This window comes from Scyliorhinus torazame, chromosome 9, assembly GCF_047496885.1.
Source record: "Scyliorhinus torazame isolate Kashiwa2021f chromosome 9, sScyTor2.1, whole genome shotgun sequence".
NCBI classification, from domain to species: domain Eukaryota; kingdom Metazoa; phylum Chordata; class Chondrichthyes; order Carcharhiniformes; family Scyliorhinidae; genus Scyliorhinus; species Scyliorhinus torazame.
The window spans coordinates 143,756,893-143,780,597 of NC_092715.1; the positions used below are offsets into that span (position 1 = coordinate 143,756,893).

At 47.2% G+C, this 23,705-nt stretch overlaps 1 long non-coding RNA gene across 2 annotated transcripts in view; it reads right to left on the reverse strand.

Moving 5' to 3' along the window:
* LOC140430028 (uncharacterized) overlaps positions 1 to 23,705 on the reverse strand; it is a 36,491-nt gene that overhangs the window by 10,739 nt on the left and 2,047 nt on the right. Inside the window, exon 3 of one of the 2 annotated variants that reach the window (XR_011949284.1) lies at positions 9,355 to 9,470. The exons of the other annotated variant lie outside the window; for it this stretch is intronic. This is a non-coding gene — a long non-coding RNA (uncharacterized lncRNA). Of the gene's footprint in view, positions 1 to 9,354; positions 9,471 to 23,705 lie in introns of those variants that run through there. 2 annotated transcript variants of the gene reach the window in all.

Sequence of the window (23,705 nt, forward strand, 5' to 3'; positions counted from 1 at the left end):
CGGGGAGTTGTGCAGCATTTCAGAAGCTAGAGCCCACATGGCGGAGGCGGAAGAGACTCTCCCCACTGCGCATGCGCGGGAAACTGTCGGCGGCCCCTTACGCCGTCGCGCATGCACCACATTTCCGCACCAGCTGGCGGGGCAACAAACGCCATTTCCGCCAGCTGGCGGGGCGGAAATCCCTCCGGCGCCGGCCTAGCCCCTCAATGTTGGGGCTCGGCCCCCAAAGATGCGGAGCATTCCGCACCTTTGGGCCGTCGCGATGCCCGTCTGATTGGCGCCAGTCGGCGGACATCGTGCCGTTGGGGGAGAATTTCGCCCAGGGTGTTGGATGATGACACGGGCCAGGGCCCTCAGGGCAATTGACCATTCCACCAAAGGTCACCCACAGGGAATGGGGCCAGAACTGTGATGCTGCCTTGTAGGACTGCTTACCCAGTAGCGACCCATCATGACTCACCATCTCCATAACTTCCCCTTCACCCCACCCTCCCAAAGGATATATGGGCTTGTGAACTGGAATGGCCAGCACACATGTAGGGATCACCTGGGCGTACAGTGGAATGTGATCCTGAAGGCAGGAGTCAGGCTTTGTCAAATGATAAGGGGCACCAGAGCTCATCTCACAGCGAGTCGCATCATCCTCTGTCCCATGGACAAGACCCGTTGATTCTGCCTGCCCAGGGCCTACACCCTGCTGTGATTCTGGTAAAACCCTCAGAGGGGTAGGGGATGTGGGGTTGTGGGATGGAGTGAAGGGTGGATGTGAGCGGCTAAGGGAAAGGGGTACCACTTGGAAGGGTGTGAGGGGGGCAGTGGGGAGAGTATACAGAGGTGGGACAGGGTGGTAGAGCTGCTGGTAGCCAGGCCTCAAAAGGTCGGCAAATCTGGAGGTGATGAGGTTGCCCCGTACGCGGTGGTCCTGGAGCACACGTTGGACAGTCTGCCATGCCAGCCCGGCTCCATGCCTAATTTTTCCTGGCCATTCTCCTCGTCAGATGAGACCTGTCATTCTTCCTCCTCCTCCAGCATGTCTCCCCCTTTGCTGCACAATGTTGTGCAGGATGCAGCAGGACAGAATGATGTTGGAGAATTTCCTGTGGCTATATTGGAGCGCCACACTGGAGTGGTCCAGGCATAGGAAGCGCATCTTAACGATGCCGATGTACCACTCAATGATGCTCCTGGTTGTTGCATGGGCATCGTTATAGCGGTTCGCCACGTCGGTCTGGGGCCTCTGAACAGGTGGCATCAGCCACGACCTCAGACAATAACCTTGTCACCCACGAGCCAAACGCTCACCCGGGGGAACATCTCTAAGGTGCCGATAACTGATGAGTGTGCCAGGATATATGCATCATGCATGCTGCCTTGGTATCGAGCGCAGGCATACATGATGTTCAGCTGGTGGTCACACACCAACTGCCCATTCAGGGAATGGACGCCCTTCTGATTGTTGAAGGGCACCCCCTGATGAGCCGATACTTGTACGGGGACTTGTGTGCCATCGAGCACCCCCTGGTTCTGAGGCATGCCAGTGATGGCAGCAAATCCTGCTGCCAGGGCGTCCTGGTGTGTCTGGTCCAGATTGATGTTCATATAGTCTGCTGCCTGGGTGCATAGGGCAGCCATCACAGCGCAGATGCACCCGTATACGGATGCCTGAGAGATCCCAAACAGGTCCCCGCTCGGCCCATGTAAAGACCCAGAGGAATAAATGTTCAAGCTGACTACGACCTTGATAGATACCGGGAGCGGGTATCCTCCTCCATACCCTTGTGGTGCCTAGTGCGCCATCTCCAGCATAATTGGAACGTTTTCCTACAACAATTCAATCTGTTTCTGGAAATTAAGGACATGATCGCTGCGTCATATAAAAAAAAATAGCATACCTCTTAGTTGCGGCAGGGAAACCGGCCATGGAGATATATAATTCATTCAATTTCTTGGAAGGTGAAGACAAAACTAAATTTAAAGTCATTATCGCAAAATTTGAAGAACACTGTAAAAGTCAGTCTGGTGAGATGCTGGAAAGACTTAAATTCCGTAATAGGTGCCAGAGATTCGGAGAGTCAATCACTGATTTCATTACAGACCTCCAGGTACGAGCACAAGGCTGTAATTATGCTGATTTCAGAGATGCTATGATAATAGATCAATTAATTTACGGACTATCTCCTCACGGCGCCGAGGTCCCAGGTTCGATCCCGGCTCTGGTCACTCTCTGTGTGGAGTTTGCACATTCTCCCCGTGTTTGCGTGGGTTTCACCCCCACAATCCAAAGATGTGCAAGGTAGGTGGATTGAACATGCTAAATTGCCCCTTTAATTGGAGAAAAATGAATTGGGTACACTAAATTTTATTTAAGAAAAAAAATTTAGGGACTATCTTATAAAACTTTAACGCAAAAACTTTCACAACAACTGTATCTAACTCTAGGCATCACGATTAAACAGTGGGTAGTGCATGAACAAAAAAAAAAATCAGCACCTTCAATCTATCCAAAGAAAAAACGGCGCCAAAACTTACCACGAGGCAGAGGCAGGATCTCACTCGATGCAGCAGCATCTTGAGCGAGAGCGTTCTGGCCAGTACGCACATGCGCACTTCTCAAACAGAGAAAAAAATGGCAAAATACACTTGCACGCATGCGCGAGAAGCCGCACATGCGCAATTGCAAAAAGAGTGCACAGTACAGGAAACTCAGACTGCGCATGCAAAATCGATTCCTACGCATTACGTCACGAGCCTCATGACGTCAGAGAACCAGGACCACGCCCACTTAAAAGGGAAATGCCGGAAAATTGCAAATAAGAAATTTATAGCTACAAAACACAGATTTATTTCCTCGAACGACAGAATGAAGCCCGAGCCTCCGCCCACAGTTAAAGATTACCTCTGCAGCACCCTGGAACAAGCAGTTTGCAACACCCAAAGAGGAGAGCACAATGACAAATCCAAAGTAGAAAGAGAGGATTTGTTCATTGATGATTACTGCTCAGACATAGATGAGTTATTCAGAATTGATGATCATTGCATCAGCAAAACGGTTGAAAAGCTCAACATGAATCTTCTCTTGGTAGATGAATCCAATACCATGATGCCATGGCAGATCGTCGATACATTGGATGACAGCAATAGCCAAGAAGAAGACGACGCCACACAGAGCGCACAGATGGACTCCACAGAGAGAACACTGCATGACTCCACAGAGAGAGCGATGAAAGACACCACAGAGAGAGCAATGAAAGACTCCACAGAAAGAGCGATACAAGCCTCCATGGCGAGCTCGTTGACAGAATCCAGAATGGAAGCAATTAAAGACTCTAAAGCGACAAACGTGCACAAATAAGACTATGAAGGCCTATACACCTTATCTGAGCAACCAGCAGCAGACTATGAAAGTCTACTCAGCTCATTTAACCGGCAAGAAGCCACTGAATGTCTACCCACTCTATGTGAAAACAGTGACAAAGTGATCATACTCGACATACAGAGTGTGCAGGATCACAGCGAGACTGACAGATCTCAGCTCGTCTGTACAGAAGCACAGAGGAGGACTACTCTTGGGTCCAGTGAGACCACGTCAATTGAAATCTTGAAGATTTTGACTCCGGAAGAGGGGCACCAAGAAACCAAAGGTGATTCAAATGAACCAGAAATAACTCCTGAAGAGGAACATAAATAGATCACAGATGATTCAAATGTATTGGAAATGTCTCCAGCAGAGGAGCACCGAGGCAGCAAAGAAGAACAATCAAATCCACCACAAATGACTGATGTCACCAACATCAGATCATTCTCACAATTCTCAAGAAGAAACGCCCAATGTAACTGACACCAATAACTGAGACAATTACTCAAATTATCCACACGGAACACACATTGAGCGCAGCAAGAGTACAAACATGCCATGGCATGGCAAAAAATCTCACAAATTCGCATTTGCTTCACAACAAACAAACAAACCAGCTTTCAAGAAAGATGCAACACAGAGGGCGGGATTCTCCACTCCCATGCCGGTTGGGAGAATCGCCTGGGCCGCCAAATTTTCCCGCGATGTCGGTCCAACGCCCTCCCGCGATTCTCCCAAGCGGCGGGAACGACAGCCCCGTCGGGTTCCGCGGGCCGCAGGGCGGAGAATCGCCCGAGACACCCAAAATGGCGATTCTCCGGCACCCCTGCTATTCTCAGGCCCGGATGGGCCAAGCGGCCAGCCCAAAACGGCGGGTTCCCCCCGGCGCCGTCCACACCTGGTCGTTGCCGTCAGGAACAGCGCCGGAATGCTGGGGAGGGTGGCCTGCGGGGGGGGGGAACCTGCACCGGGGGGTACCTCAAGTGTGGGGTGGCCCGCGATCGGTGCCCACCGATCGTCGGGCCGTCCTCTCTGAAGGAGGACCTCCTTTCTTCCGCAGCCCCGCAAGATCCATCTGCCATCTTCTTGCGGGGCGGACTCGGAGAGGATGGCCAACCCGCGCATGCACGGGTGATGCCAGTTATGCGGCGCCGGCCGCGTCATGTATGCGGTGCCGTCTTTACGCGGTGACAAGGCCTGGCGCGTGTAAATGACGCGGCCCCGCTCCTAGCCCATTAGCGGGCCCTGAATCGGTCGGGATAGGGGCCGTTTCGCGCCATCGTGAACCTCGACAGCGTTCACGACGGCGTGGGCACTTTGGCGCGGGAGTGGAGAATCCCGCCCAGAATCGCTACCACAAGCACAAAAAAAATATATAAATCAGACAACAGAGTGATTCGACCATTCAAACACCTCATTGATGACTTCTTAGTTACTTAATTGTAAGGGGAATAGACAGGCGGTTCTGCGGACGCAATCGAGACTCCAGGATGGTATGTTGCCTCCCTGGTGCAAGGGTCAAGGATGTCTCGGAACAGCTGCAGGACATTCTGCGGGGGGGGGGGGGGGGGGGGAGGGGGGGAGGGTGAACAGCCAGCTGTCGTGGTGCACATAGGCACCAACGATATAGGTAAAAGAATGGGACGAGGTCCTACAAGCTGAATTTAGGGAGCTAGGAGTTAAACTAAAAAGTAGGACCTCAAAGGTAGTAATCTCAGGATTGCTACCAGTGCCACGAGCTAGTCAGAGTAGGAATGTCAGGGTAGAGAGGATGAATGCGTGGCTCGAGAGATGGTGCAAGAGGGAGGGATTCAAATTCCTGGGACATTGGAACCGGTTCCGGGGGAGGTGGGACCAGTACAAACCGGACGGTCTGCACCTGGGCAGGACTGGAACCGATGTCCTAGAGCTGTTTGCTAGAGCTGTTGGGGAGAGTTTAAACTAATGTGGCAGGGGGATGGGAACCGATGCAGGAAGTTGGAAGGTAGTAAAACAGGGACAGAAATAAAAGGCAGTAAGGGGGAAAGTGTAAGGCAGAAAAGCCACAGTCAAAAATCAAAAAGGGCGACAGTACAAGGTACAGTGACTGAGGGGAGCTCAGTGAATAGGACCAGGAATACTAAAAGAAATAAAACGGGAAGTGAAAACATTAATGGTAAGCGACGCGGCAGGTTGTTACATGAAGATATGGGTTCAATGACAAGGAAAATTAGGAGAAAGGTTAAGAGGAAATATAACTTAGGAGAGGTTACTGATCGAGGTGTTAAGATTCAGAACAGAAGTAAAAAAGCCAACATAAGTGTACTTTACCTGAATGCTCGTAGTATTCGGAATAAGGTAAATGAGTTGATGGCGCAAATCATCGTGAATGACTATGATTTAGTGGCCATTACTGAAACATGGTTAAAGGATGGTCACGACTGGGAGTTAAATATCCGAGGGTATCAAACTTTTCGGAAGGACAGAGTGGATGGTAAGGGAGGTGGTGTAGCTCTGTTATTTAAGGATGACATCCGGGCAACAGTAAGGGATGACATCGGTGCTATGGAGGATAAGGTTGAATCCATTTGGGTGGAAATCAGGAATAGTAAGGCGAAAAAGTCACTGATAGGAGTAATCTAAAGGCCACCAAATAGTAACATTATGGTGGGACAGGCAATAAACAAAGAAATAACAATGCATGTAGAAATGGTACAGCAATTATCATGGGGGATTTTAATCTACATGTTGATTGGTTTAACCAGGTCGGTCAAGGCAGCCTTGAGGAGGAGTTTATAGAATGTATCCGCGATAGTTTCCGAGAACAGTATGTAATGGAACCTACGAGGGAACAAGCGGTCCTAGATTTGGTCCTGTGTAATGAGACAGGATTGATTCAGGATCTCATAGTTAGGGATCCTCTCGGAAGGAGTGATCACAATATGGTGGAATTTAAAATACAGATGGAGGGTGAGAAGGTAAAATCAAGCACTAGTGTTTTGTGCTTAAACAAAGGAGACTTTATAGTGAAACAGTTGAGGAACAGTGGAGAACTTTCCAAGTGATTTTTCACAGTGTTCAGCAAAGGTTTATACCAACAAAAAGGAAGGACGGTAAAAAGAGGGAAAATCGACCGTGGATATCTAAGGAAATAAGGGCGAGTATCAAATTGAAGGAAAAAACATACAAAGTAGCAAAGATCAGTGGGAGACTAGAGGACTGGGAAATCTTTAGGGGGCAACAGAAAGCTACTAAAAAAGCTATAAAGAAGAGTAAGATAGATTATGAGAGTAAACTTGCTCAGAATATAAAAACAGATAGTAAAAGTTTCTACAAATACATAAAACAAAAAAGAGTGGCTAAGGTAAATATTGGTCCTTTAGAGGATGAGAAGGGAGATTTAATAATGGGAGATGAGGAACTGAACAGGTTTTTTGGGTCAGTCTTCACAGTGGAAGACACAAATAACATGCCAGTGACTGATGGAAATGAGGCTATGACAGGTGAGGACCTTGAGAGGATTGTTATCAGCAAGGAGGTAGTGATGGGCAAGCTAATGGGGCTAAAGGTAGACAAGTCTCCTGGACCTGATGGAATGCATCCCAGAGTGCTAAAAGAGATGGCTAGGGAAATTGCAAATGCACTAGTGATAATTTACCAAAATTCACTCGACTCTGGGGTGGTCCCGGCGGATTGGAAATTAGCAAACGTGACACCACTGTTTAAAAAAGGAGGTAGGCAGAAAGCGGGTAATTATAGGCCAGTGAGCTTAACTTCGGTAGTAGGGAAGATGCTGGAATCGATCATCAAGGAAGAAATAGCTAGGCATCTGGATGGAAATTGTCCCATTGGGCAGACGCAGCATGGGTTCATAAAGGGCAGGTCGTGCCTAACTAATTTAGTGGAATTTTTTGAGGACATTAACAGTGGGGTAGATAACGGGGAGCCAATGGATGTGGTATATCTGGATTTCCAGAAAGCCTTTGACAAGGTGCCACACAAAAGGTTGTTGCATGAATAAAGATGCATGGCATTAAGGGGAAAGTAATAGCATGGATAGAGGATTGGTTAATTAATAGAAAGCAAAGAGTGGGGATTAATGGGTGTTTCTCTGGTTGGCAATCAGTAGCTAGTGGTGTCCCTCAGGGATCAGTGTTGGGCCCACAACTGTTCACAATTTACATAGATGATGTGGAGTTGGGGACCAAGGGCAATGTGTCCAAGTTTGCAGACGACACTAAGATAAGTGGTAAAGCAAAAAGTGCACAGGATACTGGAAGTCTGCAGAGGGATTTGGATAGGCTAAGTGAATGGGCTAGGGTCTGGCAGATGGAATACAATGTTGACAAATGTGAGTTTATCCATTTTGATAGGAATAACAGCAAAAGGGATTATTAGTTAAATGATAAAATATTAAAACATGCTGCTGTGCAGAGAGACCTGGGTGTGCTAGTGCATGAGTCGCAAAAAGTTGGTTTACAGGTGCAACAGGTGATTAAGAAGGCAAATGGAATTTTGTCCTTCATTGCTAGAGGGATGGAGTTTAAGAGTAGGGAGGTTCTGCTGCAATTGTATAAGGTGTTAGTGAGGCCACACCTGGAGTATTGTGTTCAGTTTTGGTCTCCTTACTTGAGAAAGGACGTACTGGCACTGGAGGGTGCGCAGAGGAGATTCACTAGGTTAATCCCAGAGCTGAAGGGGTTGGATTACGAGAAGAGGTTGAGTAGACTGGGACTGTACTCGTTGGAATTTAGAAGGATGAGGGGGGATCTCATAGAAACATATAAGATTATGAAGGGAATAGATAGGATAGATGCGGGCAGGTTGTTTCCACTGGCGGGTGAGAGCAGAACTAGGGGGCATAGCCTCAAAATAAGTTGAAGTAGATTTAGGACTGAGTTTAGGAGGAACTTCTTCACCCAAAGGGTTGTGAATCTCTGGTATTCTTTGCCCAGTGAAGCAGTAGAGGCTCCTTCATTAAATGTTTTTTAGATAAAGATAGATAGTTTTTTGAAGAATAAAGGGATTAAGGGTTATGGTGTTCGGGCCGGAAAGTGGAGCTGAGTCCACAAAAGATCAGCCATGATCTCATTGAATGGTGGAGCAGGCTCGAGGGGCCAGATGGCCTACTCCTGCTCCTAGTTCTTATGTTCTTATGTTTAAACACAGGGGGCGAAATTCTCCCGAAACGGCGCGATGTCCGCCGACTGGCGCCCAAAACGGCGCCAATCAGACGGGCATCGCGCCGCCCCAAAGGTGCGGAATGCTCCGCATCTTTGGGGGCCGAGCCCCAACATTGAGGGGCTAGGCCGACGCCGGAGGAATTTCCGCCCCGCCAGCTGGCGGAAACGGCCTTTGTTGCCCCGCCAGCTGGCGCGGAAATAACATGTCAGGGCGGCGCATGCGCGGGAGCATCAGCGGCCGTTGAAAGTTTCCCGCGCATGCGCAGTGGAGGGAGTCTCTTCCGCCTCCGCCATGGTGGAGACCGTGGCGGAGGCGGAAGGAAAGGTGTGCCCCCACGGCACAGGCCCGCCCACGGATCGGTGGGCCCTGATCGCGGGCCAGGCCACCATGGGGGCACCCCCCGGGATCAGATCGCCCCGCGCCCCCCCCAGGACCCCGGAGTCCGCCCACGCCGCCTTGTCCCGTCGTTCAAAAGGTGGTTTAATCCACGCCGGCGGGACAGGCAATTTATCGGCGGGACTTCGGCCCATCCGGGCCGGAGAATCCAGCGGGGGGGCCCGCCAACCGGTGCGGCCCAATTCCCGCCCCCGCCGAATATCCGGTACCGGAGACTTCAGCAACCGGCGGGGGCGGGATTCACGGCAGCCCCCGGCGATTCTCCAACCCGGCGGGGGGTCGGAGAATGACGCCCAGGGACACTGACGACGTTCACAAATAAATAACAACATCAACATCACCACTTCAACAGCAGAAGAAGAAAGCAACTCAACCGAACAAATTCATAGTCTGGACACACAAAGTTTTTCATTAAAATTGGACATTTTAAACATTGATTGACTTTGTACAGTCATCATTACCATCACATTCTGTACATAGCGTTACTTGTATTATCTGTCCCCAGTTGACTGAATTCATTATGTTTGTTCAATTTTCTTTACACCGTACAGAAAATCTGTAACACAAGAAAAAGGGGGGATGTATTGATCTCTGAAGGTGCATGTACACAAGGAGTTAATGGGTAAATAGCAGCACGATATGATCACTAGAGGGCTGGACCAACAGGTGTATAAAAAGCAGCCACACAGATTCTCTCTCTCTCTCTCTCGTGGGTGTACTGTGAACAGGGTAACATCAGAATAGTTTAGACAGTTAGTGGAGTTACGTTTAGATATTGTTGTTAAATCTTGTTAACCTAATCCCTAGTTTCCAAGTTAAGGTAAAGAACTCATGCACATATATTTATAGTTACTCAATAAATCTTTGTTGTTACTGGACGAGTTAGAGTCTTCTTCAACAAGATTCAGAGGACCTTACCATCAACCCAAGGATTGAGTAACACGTGTTATCGACCATGCAGGTAACACCACATTGACCATGAGTTGCACTTCAGCTCCAGCCTCCATATGTCCCTCAACCCCTCAGCCGTTCTCCCAGATATGTTGCCTTTTGCACTGCACCCTGTCCCCATCAGTGAGTGGCACCTGGTCTGGTACGGAGCCTCCATCCTCACCACCCATCCCTGTCAATGGGGTGCAAGTGACTGCCGCAACCTGTGTCAGCAGATAGGCTCTGCAGCCTCTATCCTTTTTCACCCCTCTGTCCTTTATCCCCAGTGGTGCGTTTGTTGGTGTCCTCATTGGAATGGCTGTGTATTATCTCACAAGAAGGGCGGCACCTGGTTGTGCGGTGGTGATGTTCACCATATGCCAGTCACCTCCATGCTTCGAGACTTGCGTGTGGGCAGGTGCTAAAAATGGGGGTGAGGCAGGGAAGTGAGCATCTGATGGGAGCGTAGCTGCAGTGTGATGTGGGTCCTGGGTGTGTCCCACAAGTTGTGACAACCAGTCCGGGGGCATAGTGGGCAGGCAGGGCTCGGAGACAACTAGTGGTTCTGAGCAGTGGGCTAGCTGATAGTTTCACCCTGAGTGGGGCAGTGGGCCAGAGAGGGTGCTAAAGGCTACGGTGCATGTGTCCTTTGTTTGGGGTAAGCTCTGCTATACCCCTGCTTCCCCTGCAATGGGGCAGCTCTTCTTGAGTGCGCTGAGGAATGGCAGCACCTGGTGTGCCACTGACTGAGCTTGGCCACACCCATCCCGTTGTTGGACCAGCTGGGGTCTGAGGGTTTCCAGAGGGATGGCATGGGTGGGCTCCCAAATGACCAGAGGCTCTGTGAACATTTACTGGACACAGTGAGCAATCAGCAGAGTGAGCAGCCAGGGGCTGTAGCTTGTACCAAATGGGTGTGTTTAAAACAAATACTGCAAAAATGACAGTTTGAATCAGGCCACCCGATCCTGAGGGGGACACCCCGAATCCACGGAGCTGTCACCAAGTCACTCGCCGCTACTCCCTAGCCCCGGATCGGTGCCAGGTGCCGACCTTGATTTTGGCTGGACACCTGATTTTCCGCCCGATCGCTGTTCATGTTTGTGACATCGCAGGGTTGAGAATTTTGCCCAATATTACAGACAAATTATCTTATTAGTTCCATCAGCTAATAGAAGAGTCAGATTTCCACCTTTGTAGGAATTGATGGAACATAAGATAGTGTGGGGTGTAAATTGATATCTCATTCAAAACCACCCCAGTTCTGCCGAATGGGTTAGATGCAACTAAATTTCCGACATAGGCAGGTATCTACAATCTTCATCAACCTTTACACTCATGCTGTAAAAGTTGATACTGATATTCATTTCACAAGTCCTGATGTACAAGATTTTCATGGTAGCCACCTGGCATCATTTCGAAGAAATGCCTCATGTGTACAGCAAGATGTATACTACTTATATAACAAAGAACAAAGAAAAGTACAGCACAGGAACAAGCCCTTCGGCCCTCCAAGCCCGTGCCAACCATGCTGCCCGACTCAACTACAATCTTCTACACTTCCTGGGTCCGTATCCCTCTATTCCCATCCTATTCATGTATTTATCAAGATGCCCCTTAAATGTCACTATCGTCCCTGCTTCCACCACCTCCTCCGGCAGCGAGTTCCAGGCACCCACTACGCTCTGTGTAAAAAACTTGCCTCGTACATCTTCTCTAAACCTTGCCCCTCGCACCTTAAACCTATGCCCCCTAGTAATTGACCACTCTACCCTGGGAAAAATGCTCTGACTATCCACTCTGTCTATGCCCCTCATAATTTTGTAGACCTCTATCAGGTCGCCCCTCAACCTCCGTCGTTCCAGTGAGAACAAACCGAGTTTATTCAACCGCTCCTCATAGCTAATGCCCTCCATACCAGGCAACATCCTGGTAAATCTTTTCTGCACCCTCTCTAAAGCCTCCACATCCTTCTGGTAGTGTGGCGATCAGAATTGAACACTATACTCCAAGTGTGGCCTAACTAAGGTTCTATACAGCTGCAACATGACTTGCCAATTCTTATACTCAATGCCCCGGCCAATGAAGGCAAGCATGCCGTATGCCTTCTTGACTACCTTTTCCACCTGTGTTGCCCCTTTCAGTGACCTGCGGACCTGTACACCTAGATCTCTCTGACTGTCAATACTCTTGAGGGTTCTACCATTCACTGTATATTCTCTACCTGTATTAGACATTCCAAAATGCATTACCTCACATTTGTATGGCTCATAAAGCCATATGAAATGTAAGACAGGGGCAATTAACTAACTGTTAGTCTTGTGCTATGATCTCAGTGGAGACGTTTAACTTTTAAAAAGGAATTAGAACTCCACATTATTAACTCAAAGAGCTATGCTATAAGCTTTCACATTTTAAAGAAAGAAACATTACTGTACAGGAATAAAACCAAACAAGTACTGTTAATGTAACATTATAATTTGTAAACACCTAACCTCAAAACCTCAAAGAACTGTGCTCTCTACTTTTATAGTCACCCAAGAGTTCTACTATATTTTGCAGCATCTTTTGGGCTCATTCATATTTCCTGGCATCAAGCCAAGATGCGCCACAGCTCTCAGGAATTCAGTTGGCTTCTCCTCAGTGTTCCTGCTATTCTCCAAGGTATGAAACCTTTTGGTGTCTTTCCACCAGTATCCAGCTAGGCAACCTCTAATTCTCCTTAAGTACCTCATGATTGTGGACATCCCAGTTCAAGCACATGCCTTACTGCAATCTTGCTCAGTAACTCAAACTCAGAAATACCAGGGGTTTCTGATAACCCTCTGCTCCAGATCTGCAGCCTTTGGCAGATTCTCTCTCTCTTTGCGAGTCTCAAAGGAGACTCCAGTTACTTATTTCTATGCAGACTCACACAGATAAACCCAAAACACAAGGGGACCTGTATGCATAACCTATTTCTATTGCAACGGGGCATACCTGGAATTTTCATGATAGAGATTCAAACTAACTAATTTCCCCATCAAACCAACCCTTTGATTCTGGGACCGCATGAATAATTTAAACCCGTATGAAGACAGCTGTAGACACTTAGCCTCAGGATCAGAGAATCCCGCCCTAAGTGTTGATGCTGTCAGAAATGCCGTCACGTTTCTTGACGGCGTCAACAAAGCCTCAGGATCAGCAAATCTGGCCCCTACAGGGGGCCAGCATGGCACTGGAGCAGCCCATGCTGCTCCAGCTGCTGAACCCAGTGTTAACTGGGCGCCGTGGGGTTAGCGCATGCACAGTGGCGCCAGTGCCAACACGCACATGCGCAGTGGCTCCCTTCTCCTCGCCGGCCCCGACGCAACATGGCGTAGGGCTACAGGGGCTGTTGCGGAGGAAAGGAGGCCCCCAGCCCGAGAGGCCGGCCCGCCAATTGGTGGGCCCCGATCGTGGGCCAGGCCACAGCGGAGGTCTCCCCCACCCCCCCACAGGCTGCCCCCAGACCCTTCCACGCTGAGATCCCGCCGGCTGAGAGATTAGGCCGGCACCGGCGGGACTTGGGTTTTTAGCTGCGGCCGCTTGGCCCATCCCGGGCGGAGAATGGGCGGGGGTGGGGCCACGTAGAATGGCCCCAACTGGCACTGCGCCAACCACGCTGGTGCCAATGGCACCAATTCTCTGCTCTGTGGAGAATTGTGTCCCGGCAGCAGGGCGGCATGGCGCAATACGCGCCGGTCGCGGGGATTCTCCAATCCGGCCCCGGGCTGAGAGAATCCCACCCTCATTAGTGTTTTCCCACTTCCAACTCTAATCTAATTTAATAAAGATCAGCCACACTTTGAATTTCAATTACTTTAGGCTTTGTTTATCAGCTTCTCAACCCAGGGTTTTTTTTTTTAAACTTACATTTAAAAATGTAAATACCCAAATGAAAACGTATGCACCTAAAACATAGGAATCATGAAATTACATATTCATTATACATGCTTTAATTCTGTGCAAAATAATACAATTGCTAATGTTGAACTGTTTTTAAAAAAGTAAGCAAGGAATAACTCTTACACTTACAGAGCCTGACACCCTAACACAGTGGCTCATTGTGAAAACTTATCGAGAGATAATGGATATTGTCATGTGGAGGGCCAGTTTAATCAATGTTCAGCATGGATTTGTTTAGCAAAGTTCATGGGTGGGATTTTCCGCTGGTGGGATGCTCCATTTTGCCGGATGCCCGGGGTTTCCGGATGGTGTGGGACTGCCCCACAACGGACATCTGGCCGGCGGGGTGAGGCAGAAATGTGGCACAGCGGGACCCAGATGTGGCACGGCGGGATGGAGCATCCCGCTGCTGATCTGTCAATTTGATTTAATTTGTTGAGGAGATTAAAAAAAAGGGAGTTAATGAGATGGCGTACTTAATGTAAGAACTTGCAGGTTCCCCAGTGTTGCATTTACGGGGACCCCAATGTCGCATTTAAGGGGAAATCCCTCTAGGTTGCCCATTTCAGGGCAGCCCCATGCCATCAGGAAATCCCCGGGCTGCTGGCAAAACGGAGCTCCTGCCAGCGGAAAATCTATTTGAACATTGATTAAACTGGCCCTCTATTTGACGATATCCATCATCTCTCAGTAATTTTTCACAATGAGCCACTGAGTTAGGGTGTCAGGCTCTGTCAGTGTAACAGTTACTAAGAGGGGCTGGATTAGCACAGTGGGCTAAACAGCTGGCTTGTAAGACAGAACAAGCCAGCAGCGCGGATTCAATTCCCATACCGGCCTCCCCGAACAGGCGCCGGAATGTGGCGACTAGGGGATTTTCACAGTAACTTCATTGAAGCCTACTTGTGACAATAAGCGATTATTATTATTAGTTATTCCTTGCTTACTTTTTAAAAACAGTTCAACATTAGCAATTGTATTATTTTGCACAGAATTAAAGCGTGTGTAATGAATATGTAATTTCATGATTCCTATGTTTTAGGTGCAAAGTGTTTGTTTGGGTAATTACATTTTTAAATTTAAGTAAAAAAAACCCTGGGTTGAGAAGCTGATAAACAAAGCCTAAAGTAATTGAAATTCAAAGTGTGGCCTATCTTTATTAAATTAGATTAGAGTTGGAAGTAGGAAAACACTGTTGTGTGAACCCTTTATGAGTCGTGATGGAGATTAAGGGCGGGATTCTCCAAAAATGGGGCTATGCCCCCACGCCGGCGTGAAAACCGGCGCCAGCCACTGCAGCATGAACGGCCCCCGGAAGCGAGGAATTCTCCACTTTCTAGGGGGCTAGGTTGATGCCGGAGTGGTTCCCGCAACTCCAGCCGGCGCAGAAGGGCCGGCACGAGTGTGTGCATGAGCGGAACGGCCAGGGTATTTCTATGCATGCGTGGAACGGCCGGCGTATTTCCACGCATGCATGGGAGTTCCCTTCTCCGTGCCGGCCCCCAGGCAATATGGTGGAGCCCTACAGGGGCCAGGCGCGGAGGAAAGAAGCCCCCCCCACAGAATTAGCCCGCCCGCCGATCTGTAGGCCCCGATCGCGGTCAAGGCCACCATGGGGGTCCATTCGGGGTTGGATCCCCCCCCCTAAGGACCGCCTCCGCGCACTTACCTGCCAGGTCCCACCGTGTGTGAGGTGAGCAATTCACGTCAGCGGTACTGGGCAAAACCTATCGGCCACTCAGCCCATCGGTGCCCAGAGAATCTCTGGGGGGCTGCTGTCAACGGCCCCCAACCGGTGTGGCAGGAATCCCGTTGACGCCTGAAAAACGGCGCCGGAGAATAGGGAAGCCGGCATCGGGGCGGTGAGGTGGGATTCGCACCTCCTCCCGGGGATTCGCCGACCCGGCAGGGGGTCGAGAATCCCGGCCTAAGTGTCTACAGTTGTCTTCATACGGATTTAAATTATTCATGCGGTCCCAGAATCAAAGGGGTGGTGACACAATATGTTGACAGGCCAACAAGAGGCGAGGGCACGTTGGATTTGGTTTTGGGTAATGAACCAGGCCAGGTGTTGGATTTGGAGGTAGGAGAGCACTTTGGGGACAGTGACCGCAATTCGGTGACGTTTACGTTAATGATGGAAAGGGATAAGTATACACCGCAGGGCAAGAGTTATAGCTGGGGGAAGGGCAATTATGATGCCATTAGACGTGACTTGGGGGGGATAAGGTGGAGAAGTAGGCTGCAAGTGTTGGGCACACTGGATAAGTGGAGCTTGTTCAAGGATCAGCTACTGCGTGTTCTTGATAAGTATGTCCCGGTCAGGCAGGGAGGAAGGCGTAGAGCGAGGGAACCGTGGTTTACCAAAGAAGTGGAATCTCTTGTTAAGATGAAGAAGGAGGCCTATGTGAAGATGAGGTGTGAAGTTTCAGTTGGGGCGATGGATAGTTACAAGGTAGCGAGGAAGGATCTAAAGAGAGAGCTAAGACGAGCAAGGAGGGGACATGAGAAGTATTTGGCAGGTAGGATCAAGGAAAACCCAAAAGCTTTCTATAGGTATGTCAGGAATAAGCGAATGACTAGGGAAAGAGTAGGACCAGTCAAGGACAGGGATGGGAAGTTGTGTGTGGAGTCTGAAGAGATAGGCGAGATACTAAATGAATATTTTTCGTCAGTATTCACTCAGGAAAAAGATAATGTTGTGGAGGAGAATGCTGAGACCCCAGGCTAATAGAATAGATGGCATTGAGGTACGTAGGGAAGAGGTGTTGGCAATTCTGGGCAGGCTGAAAATAGATAAGTCCCCGGGACCTGATGGGATTTATCCTAGGATTCTCTGGGAGGCCAGGGAAGAGATTGCTGGACCTTTGGCTTTGATTTTTATGTCATCATTGGCTACAGGAATAGTGCCAGAGGACTGGAGGATAGCAAATGTGGTTCCTTTGTTCAAAAAGGGGAGCAGAGACAACCCCGGCAACTATAGACCGGTGAGCCTCACGTCTGTAGTGGGTAAAGTCTTGGAGGGGATTATAAGAGACAAGATTTATAATCATCTAGATAGGAATAATATGATCAGGGATAGTCAGCATGGCTTTGTGAAGGGTAGGTCATGCCTCACAAACCTTATCGAGTTCTTTGAGAAGGTGACTGAACAGGTAGACGAGGGTAGAGCAGTTGATGTGGTGTATATGGATTTCAGCAAAGCGTTTGATAAGGTTCCCCACGGTAGGCTATTGCAGAAAATACGGAGGCTGGGGATTGAGGGTGATTTAGAGATGTGGATCAGAAATTGGCTAGCTGAAAGAAGACAGAGGGTGGTGGTTGATGGGAAATGTTCAGAATGGAGTTCAGTTACAAGTGGAGTACCACAAGGATCTGTTCTGGGGCCGTTGCTGTTTGTCATTTTTATCAATGACCTAGAGGAAGGCGCAGAAGGGTGGGTGAGTAAATTTGCAGACGATACTAAAGTCGGTGGTGTTGTCGACAGTGTGGAAGGATGTAGCAGGTTACAGAGGGATATAGGTAAGCTGCAGAGCTGGGCTGAGAGGTGGCAAATGGAGTTTAATGTAGAGAAGTGTGAGGTGATTCACTTTGGAAGGAATAATAGGAATGCGGAATATTTGGCTAATGGTAAAGTTCTTGGAAGTGTGGATGAGCAGAGGGATCTAGGTGTCCATGTACATAGATCCCTGAAAGTTGCCACCCAGGTTGATAGGGTTGTGAAGAAGGCCTATGGAGTGTTAGCCTTTATTGGTAGAGGGATTGAGTTCCGGAGTCAGGAGGTCATGTTGCAGCTGTACAGAACTCTGGTACGGCCGCATTTGGAGTATTGCGTACAGTTCTGGTCACCGCATTATAGGAAGGACGTGGAGGCTTTGGAGCGGGTGCAGAGGAGATTTACCAGGATGTTGCCTGGTATGGAGGGAAAATCTTATGAGGAAAGGCTGATGGACTTGAGGTTGTTTTCGTTGGAGAGAAGAAGGTTAAGAGGAGACTTAATAGAGGCATACAAAATGATCAGGGGGTTAGATAGGGTGGACAGTGAGAGCCTTCTCCCGCGGATGGAAATGGCTGGCACGAGGGGACATAGCGTTAAACTGAGGGGTAATAGATATAGGACAGAGATCAGAGGTAGGTTCTTTACGCAAAGAGTAGTGAGGCCGTGGAATGCCCTACCTGCTACAGTAGTGAACTCGCCAACATTGAGGGCATTTAAAAGTTTATTGGATAAACATATGGATGATAATGGCATAGTGTAGGTTAGATGGCTTTTGTTTCGGTGCAACATCGTGGGCCGAAGGGCCTGTACTGCGCTGTATCGTTCTATGTTCTATGTTCTATGTTCTATGATGCGGAAAATAATGGGGAAATTAATGGCTACTAGTGCCATAAAAACAGAGCACTGCTTACCTCTCTCCACCCCAGTTACTCCATGCTGATACAGCCAGGGTACACTTCACTGCTCCTGTCTGACTGAGGAAGATTGGTTGAGACAGGAGCTTTGGAATTGTAGCATGGGCAAAACCGGCGAGAGTGGCAATCTGTCGGAGATTGCCACTTCGAGGATGTTAATAGTTTACAAGGATTTTAGCAAAGCCTTTGATAAGATTCCAAGTGGTAGATGATTAATAAACCAAAAGTGGCAAGTTGGATCTGCAATTGGCTCTAAGTGGCAGGAATTAAAGGATGACAGCCAACAGGTGTTAACTAAACTGAGATGCGATTTGGCAACAGTGGGCTGGGAACAGCCACTTGGATGTAAATCAATGTCAGAGCACAGGGCGGCATTCAAGGAGAAAACTGTTCCCACAATGAAGAAGGGTGGGACAGACAAATCCCGTAACAGCCTCCCCGAACAGGCGCCGGAATGTGGCGACTAGGGGCTTTTCACAGTAACTTCATTTGAAGCCTACTTGTGACAATAAGGGATTTTCATTTTCATTTCATCTAGACCCCCTTGGTCAAAAAAGTTAGGATAAGGGAGAGAAGAAAGTTTTGTCGTTTCCAAGATCTCAATACCACAGAAATCTGAGGAGTCTAGAGAGTGTAGCAGTGAAATTAAAAAGTAAATGAAAAAAGCAAAGAGAGGGCATGAAAATGTATTGGCAAGGCAAATCAAAATAAACCCAAATATGTTATTTCTAACACATAAAGAGCAAGAGGATTACTCAGGAAAGAGAAGGGCCCACTGGAAAACAAAATGTTAACTTGCATATGAAGGCACACAATAATGGGCTTGGTTCTTAAGAATACTTTGCATCTGTTTTTACCACAGAACAGGATGGAGTAGGCATTATAGTTAAAGAGGAGAACTGTGAAATATTGCATGGGATAAACAGTGAGGGTGATTTTTACCAGCCTTGACAGTGGATAGATCACCAGAGCTGAATGAAATGTATCCCACCCTGCGAAGAGAATCAAGAGAAGAAATATTGGGCCTCTGACAATCATTTTCTAATCTTCTCTGATGACCGGAGCCAGAGCTTTGCTAATATTATAAATTGTTGGCAGAGGGAAGAAGGGATACTTACTGCCTGCCAAACGCTGGAAAGATTTGCAGGTCGAAACGTGACCCATTTGGCTTATTTTTAATGAACACACCTTCCTTGGCCATCAAGTCCTGGAATAGGACTTCAATCTGGAGCTTCGAGTTCAGAGGCAAGGTTGCCCCCATTGCACCATAAGACATTCTGTGTGGCTTGTTGTGAGGAAGAAACTTGTAGACTGTAAGAAATTTTCAATGGACTGGTCAGCTGGGTCAATTCGGAGAAGTGTGGTGTATTGCATTTGGGAAGGACAAACAAAATACAGCTATAAATGGTAGAATTCTGAAAAGTGTAGAAGAGCAGAAAGACCTTGAAGTGTTTAAAGATCTCATTGCCTGTGAAAGGGTGGTTGAGGCAGAAATCCACATCACATAAAAAAAACACTTCAAAATACACGTGTGGTGCCGTAACCTGCAGGGCAATGACTCAAGAGCTAGAAGTGAGATTAGACTTCATAGTTCTTTTTCAGTCAGAATGACCATGATAGACCAAATGGCCTCTTTCCGTGCCATATATATTTCTATGTTTCTTTGATTACTAAAAGTAAACTACAGGATTAACTATTGAAAATTAGAATAACAAAATACAGCTTTGCAAGATCACAGGATACTTACAAATTAGCACAACTGATCAAAGAGTTGACCACTATTGGTAAACTATTTGCAACTATTTTACTCCTGATAAAAATGGGACAAGCACATGTCATTTTCTACTCTACACTTCTTTACAATTCAGTGTAACCTTTTTAAGATTCGCAGTTTTAACAAAAGTGAAATGTGGTTTGGCCAGTGAATTGTAAACCCCTACATGCAATGGTAATGATGAGTTAACTGCCTCTCCTAAGCCTCTTCCTAAATTTCCCTCAGCCAAATCCAACCTCTGTATTGTATATTTATGGGTGTTTTTTCTTTCAACTGACCCACAATAACTAATAGTCATCGGTGTTCCATTCTGCTTACTATTGGCCTACCAAATTCATAATCTAGTTTTAAAAATTCATAAACTATTGAAGTTCTTTTTTCACTGCTGGTATATATGGATATACATATATATATATATATATATATATATATATGAAGTAACAATATCAAAAACTGCAAGCTCTTGAAAAAAACCTTAACCTTGTGCAAATAAACATTGTGACATTGACTGCAGAGATCAGAGAGCTTGAGCTGTCAATGAAACAATATTTTCTCTGGCATGCCGCTGTTTCAACAAGAGTAATGTTTTTTTGGGGAACTCAGCCAAACTCCTCATGTATGTTTTAAAGAATCTCAATATTTGCCACTTTTATTGTCTTCTACTGGAATGAGTTTTCTTTTAACATTGTAGAAAGTTATGAACTAATTATTTAAAAAAACATTTTTTTTTACACATTCTACTGTCACTATAAGGTTCATTGGTTTGATGCAGTGTATAGTGGGTCAATGCGCAATGGAAGTTGTAAGGGCCCCTGTGGGGGGTGCATTTGTCATGGGGGGGAGAATGTGGAGGACTTTTTGAACTCACCTTTCAAAAGGTCCCCTCATGTAGACTCGGGTTCATGACTCCTTCAAGGGGCTGTAAATCATGACTCTCTAAAATCTGGCCTGACTCCATGAAAATTACAAAGCACTAGGACATGTCTATCTGAACAATGGAATCCCAGGTTGGGAGTGTTGGATGGTGAGCGTTTAGCAGGAACCATCCTGCACCCTTTAACGGCACTCTCAAAAGTCAGATTGGGAATCCCATTTTTGAAGGGCATCCCAGGTTATCCTAACTCGGTGAAATTCCAGGCAAAAAACAGAAAATCCTGGAAATACTCAATGGGTCTAGCAGCACCTAAAAAGAATGTAACTGAGTTAACGGGTTGGATTTTGTCTGATAGGAAGAGCTAAGTTTGAAGGTGTGTGTTGTGGTTCTCATGACTGGTCGGGTGCAATGTTCCCATCTCTGGCCTATGTTTAGGGAGGGGCCTTGGGGGTGGTGGGGGTGGTGCAATGACTCAAATATCAAATCATAGAATTTATAGTGCAGAAGGAGACCATTCGGCCCATCGAGTCTGCACCGGCTCTTGGAAAGAGCACCCTACCCAAGCCCACACCGCCACCCTATCCCCATAACCCAGTAACCCCACCTAATACTAAGGGCAATTTGGACACTAAGGGCAATTTATTATGGCCAATCCACCTAACCTGCACATCTTTGGACTGTGGGAGGAAACCGGAACACCCAGAGAAAACCCATGCAGACATGGGGAGAACATGCAGACTCCGCACAGACAGCGACCCAAGCCGGGAATCGAACCTGGCACCCTCAGCTGTGAAGCAACAGTGCTAACCACTGTGCTACTGTGCCATCACAGTGCCAATTGAGGGCACTCTTCATCTGTATATGGGTACTTAGATGTCACTGGTCACCTCCCAGCAGCAGATTATGGCACAAGAAGCACATTCTGTATGGCAGTACAAGGCTCTACCTCTGCAATGATGACTTGGCAGCTGAGGCCAGTTTATTCTGTTGAATTTTCAATTCCTCAGGCACTATGTCTGCCTGTTAAAGCACCTGAGTGGTGCCTGACCTGCCTCAACATTGTCCTTCTCTCCCAGAGAGCCTACCCTGAGCTGTCGTCACTTTGCATTGAGAGTCTGCCCAACGTCTATAACAGTATGGTGAACATGGAGGTGGCCAATTAGGAGGCCACCACAAGGAAGATTGTGCAGGTGGGCATGTTTCTAACGTTTGTAGGCAGGATCAGAACCCTCATTTCTTTTCCTGATGAAGGGTTCCCAATGTCTGTGGTACAATCCAGTCCAACGATTAAGGTCAGTGACCTTTCATCATGGACATTTTTGGATGGATATATTTTGTTGTTTCTGTTCTGGACATGAAATCTTCACTAATGCACAACAGATGCTATATTTGGAAGGAATATGATTTGGAGAATGGTCAACAACACGATAGAACCAATCATCAGACCTTCAATTTTGTTTCCTTACTGGGAGTGTAGCATCTGGAGTTTGGTCTCATATATCTTCATAAAGTGTTAATACCAAGCCCAATTATTCTAATTATGATGTTAGCTGTACATGTTTGAAGTAATTTCTTGTAGCCAAGTAAAATCAGTAGAACTCCTCTTTGATGTCACTTCATCATTGTGAGGTCTCTCCTCAGAGTTCTGTCACAACGCTCAAGTATTTGTGACAGGGCTGAATAGAATCTCATTATGTTTATTGTTTCTCATAACGTAGGTTTACATCATGACACATGGCATTATTTCCACATTTTGTAAATGGCTCTTACAAAAGTCAAATGTCACTTGAAGTTTGTACTTGAACAAAAAGGTTAAAGCATCCTATGAAAGTTTAACTGTGGTAAATAGCTTGGAATCAGATTAGTCATATATATTTGAAGAACTCTGATGTAAAACTGATCTAAAAGAACGCTAGATATCAGCTTGGTCTAAATAATTTCAATGTTTAATAATGTCAATAAAGGGCTCAATAATCAAATCAACATGCTTGAGTTCTTTGTTCTTTTCCAGTTATATTGAGTCTCTGGATTATGTTTTTAGCTGATCTTTATTTACGACTCTTGTCGTTTTTGAAAATTAACTCTTTCCCTTTTTAATATTGTACATTTAGAACACACCCATGTGGTATTAGATAAATGTTTTCTCTTCGACCTCTTTCGTCATAAGGCAGAATTTATCAATCAGGAGGCAGACAGCAATTCAATCAGGCATTAAATTAGGTGTCATGTTGTTGGACAGGTTCCTCGACGTCATCCTGTCCAATTCGACATTGCAGGCCCGAAATTCAGAAGCCTGTCTACCTACTGTTTAAGGCCAATTATCAATTAATTGAGGTACTTAACAAAGCATGTGTCCCTAATTTAACATAGTCCATGTGATTTAACAGTAGTGCATAAACGAGTGGGAATCAGGGCAGTGTGCCTCAGAAGGTTGCAGGGTGAGGTAAAAGCCATAAGAAGAGAAGGAAAATACTGAAGATCAGGAGTCTGTAGCTGAAGTGTGTGAAGTTGTCCAGTGTCTAAATATTGGTCGATTTTGCTGATGATAAATTAAAGGGGGCAATTCTGAAAGACTCACTTTAAAGAGGTGCTTGAACAAAGGATGGGTCATTTCTGGGCTCTCTGTGGCAACAGAAGCCTTGGGAATACTCCACATTCATAGATCATACAGTGCAGAAGGAGGCCATTCGGCCCATCGAGTCTGCACCGACCCACTTAAGCCCTCACTTCCACCCTATCCTATTAACCCAAATAGCCAATAACCCCTCCTAACCTTTTGGTCACTAAGGGCAATTTGTCATGGCCAATCCACCTACCCTGCACGTCTTTGGACTGTGGGAGGAAAGCGGAGCACCCGGAGGAAACTCATGCAG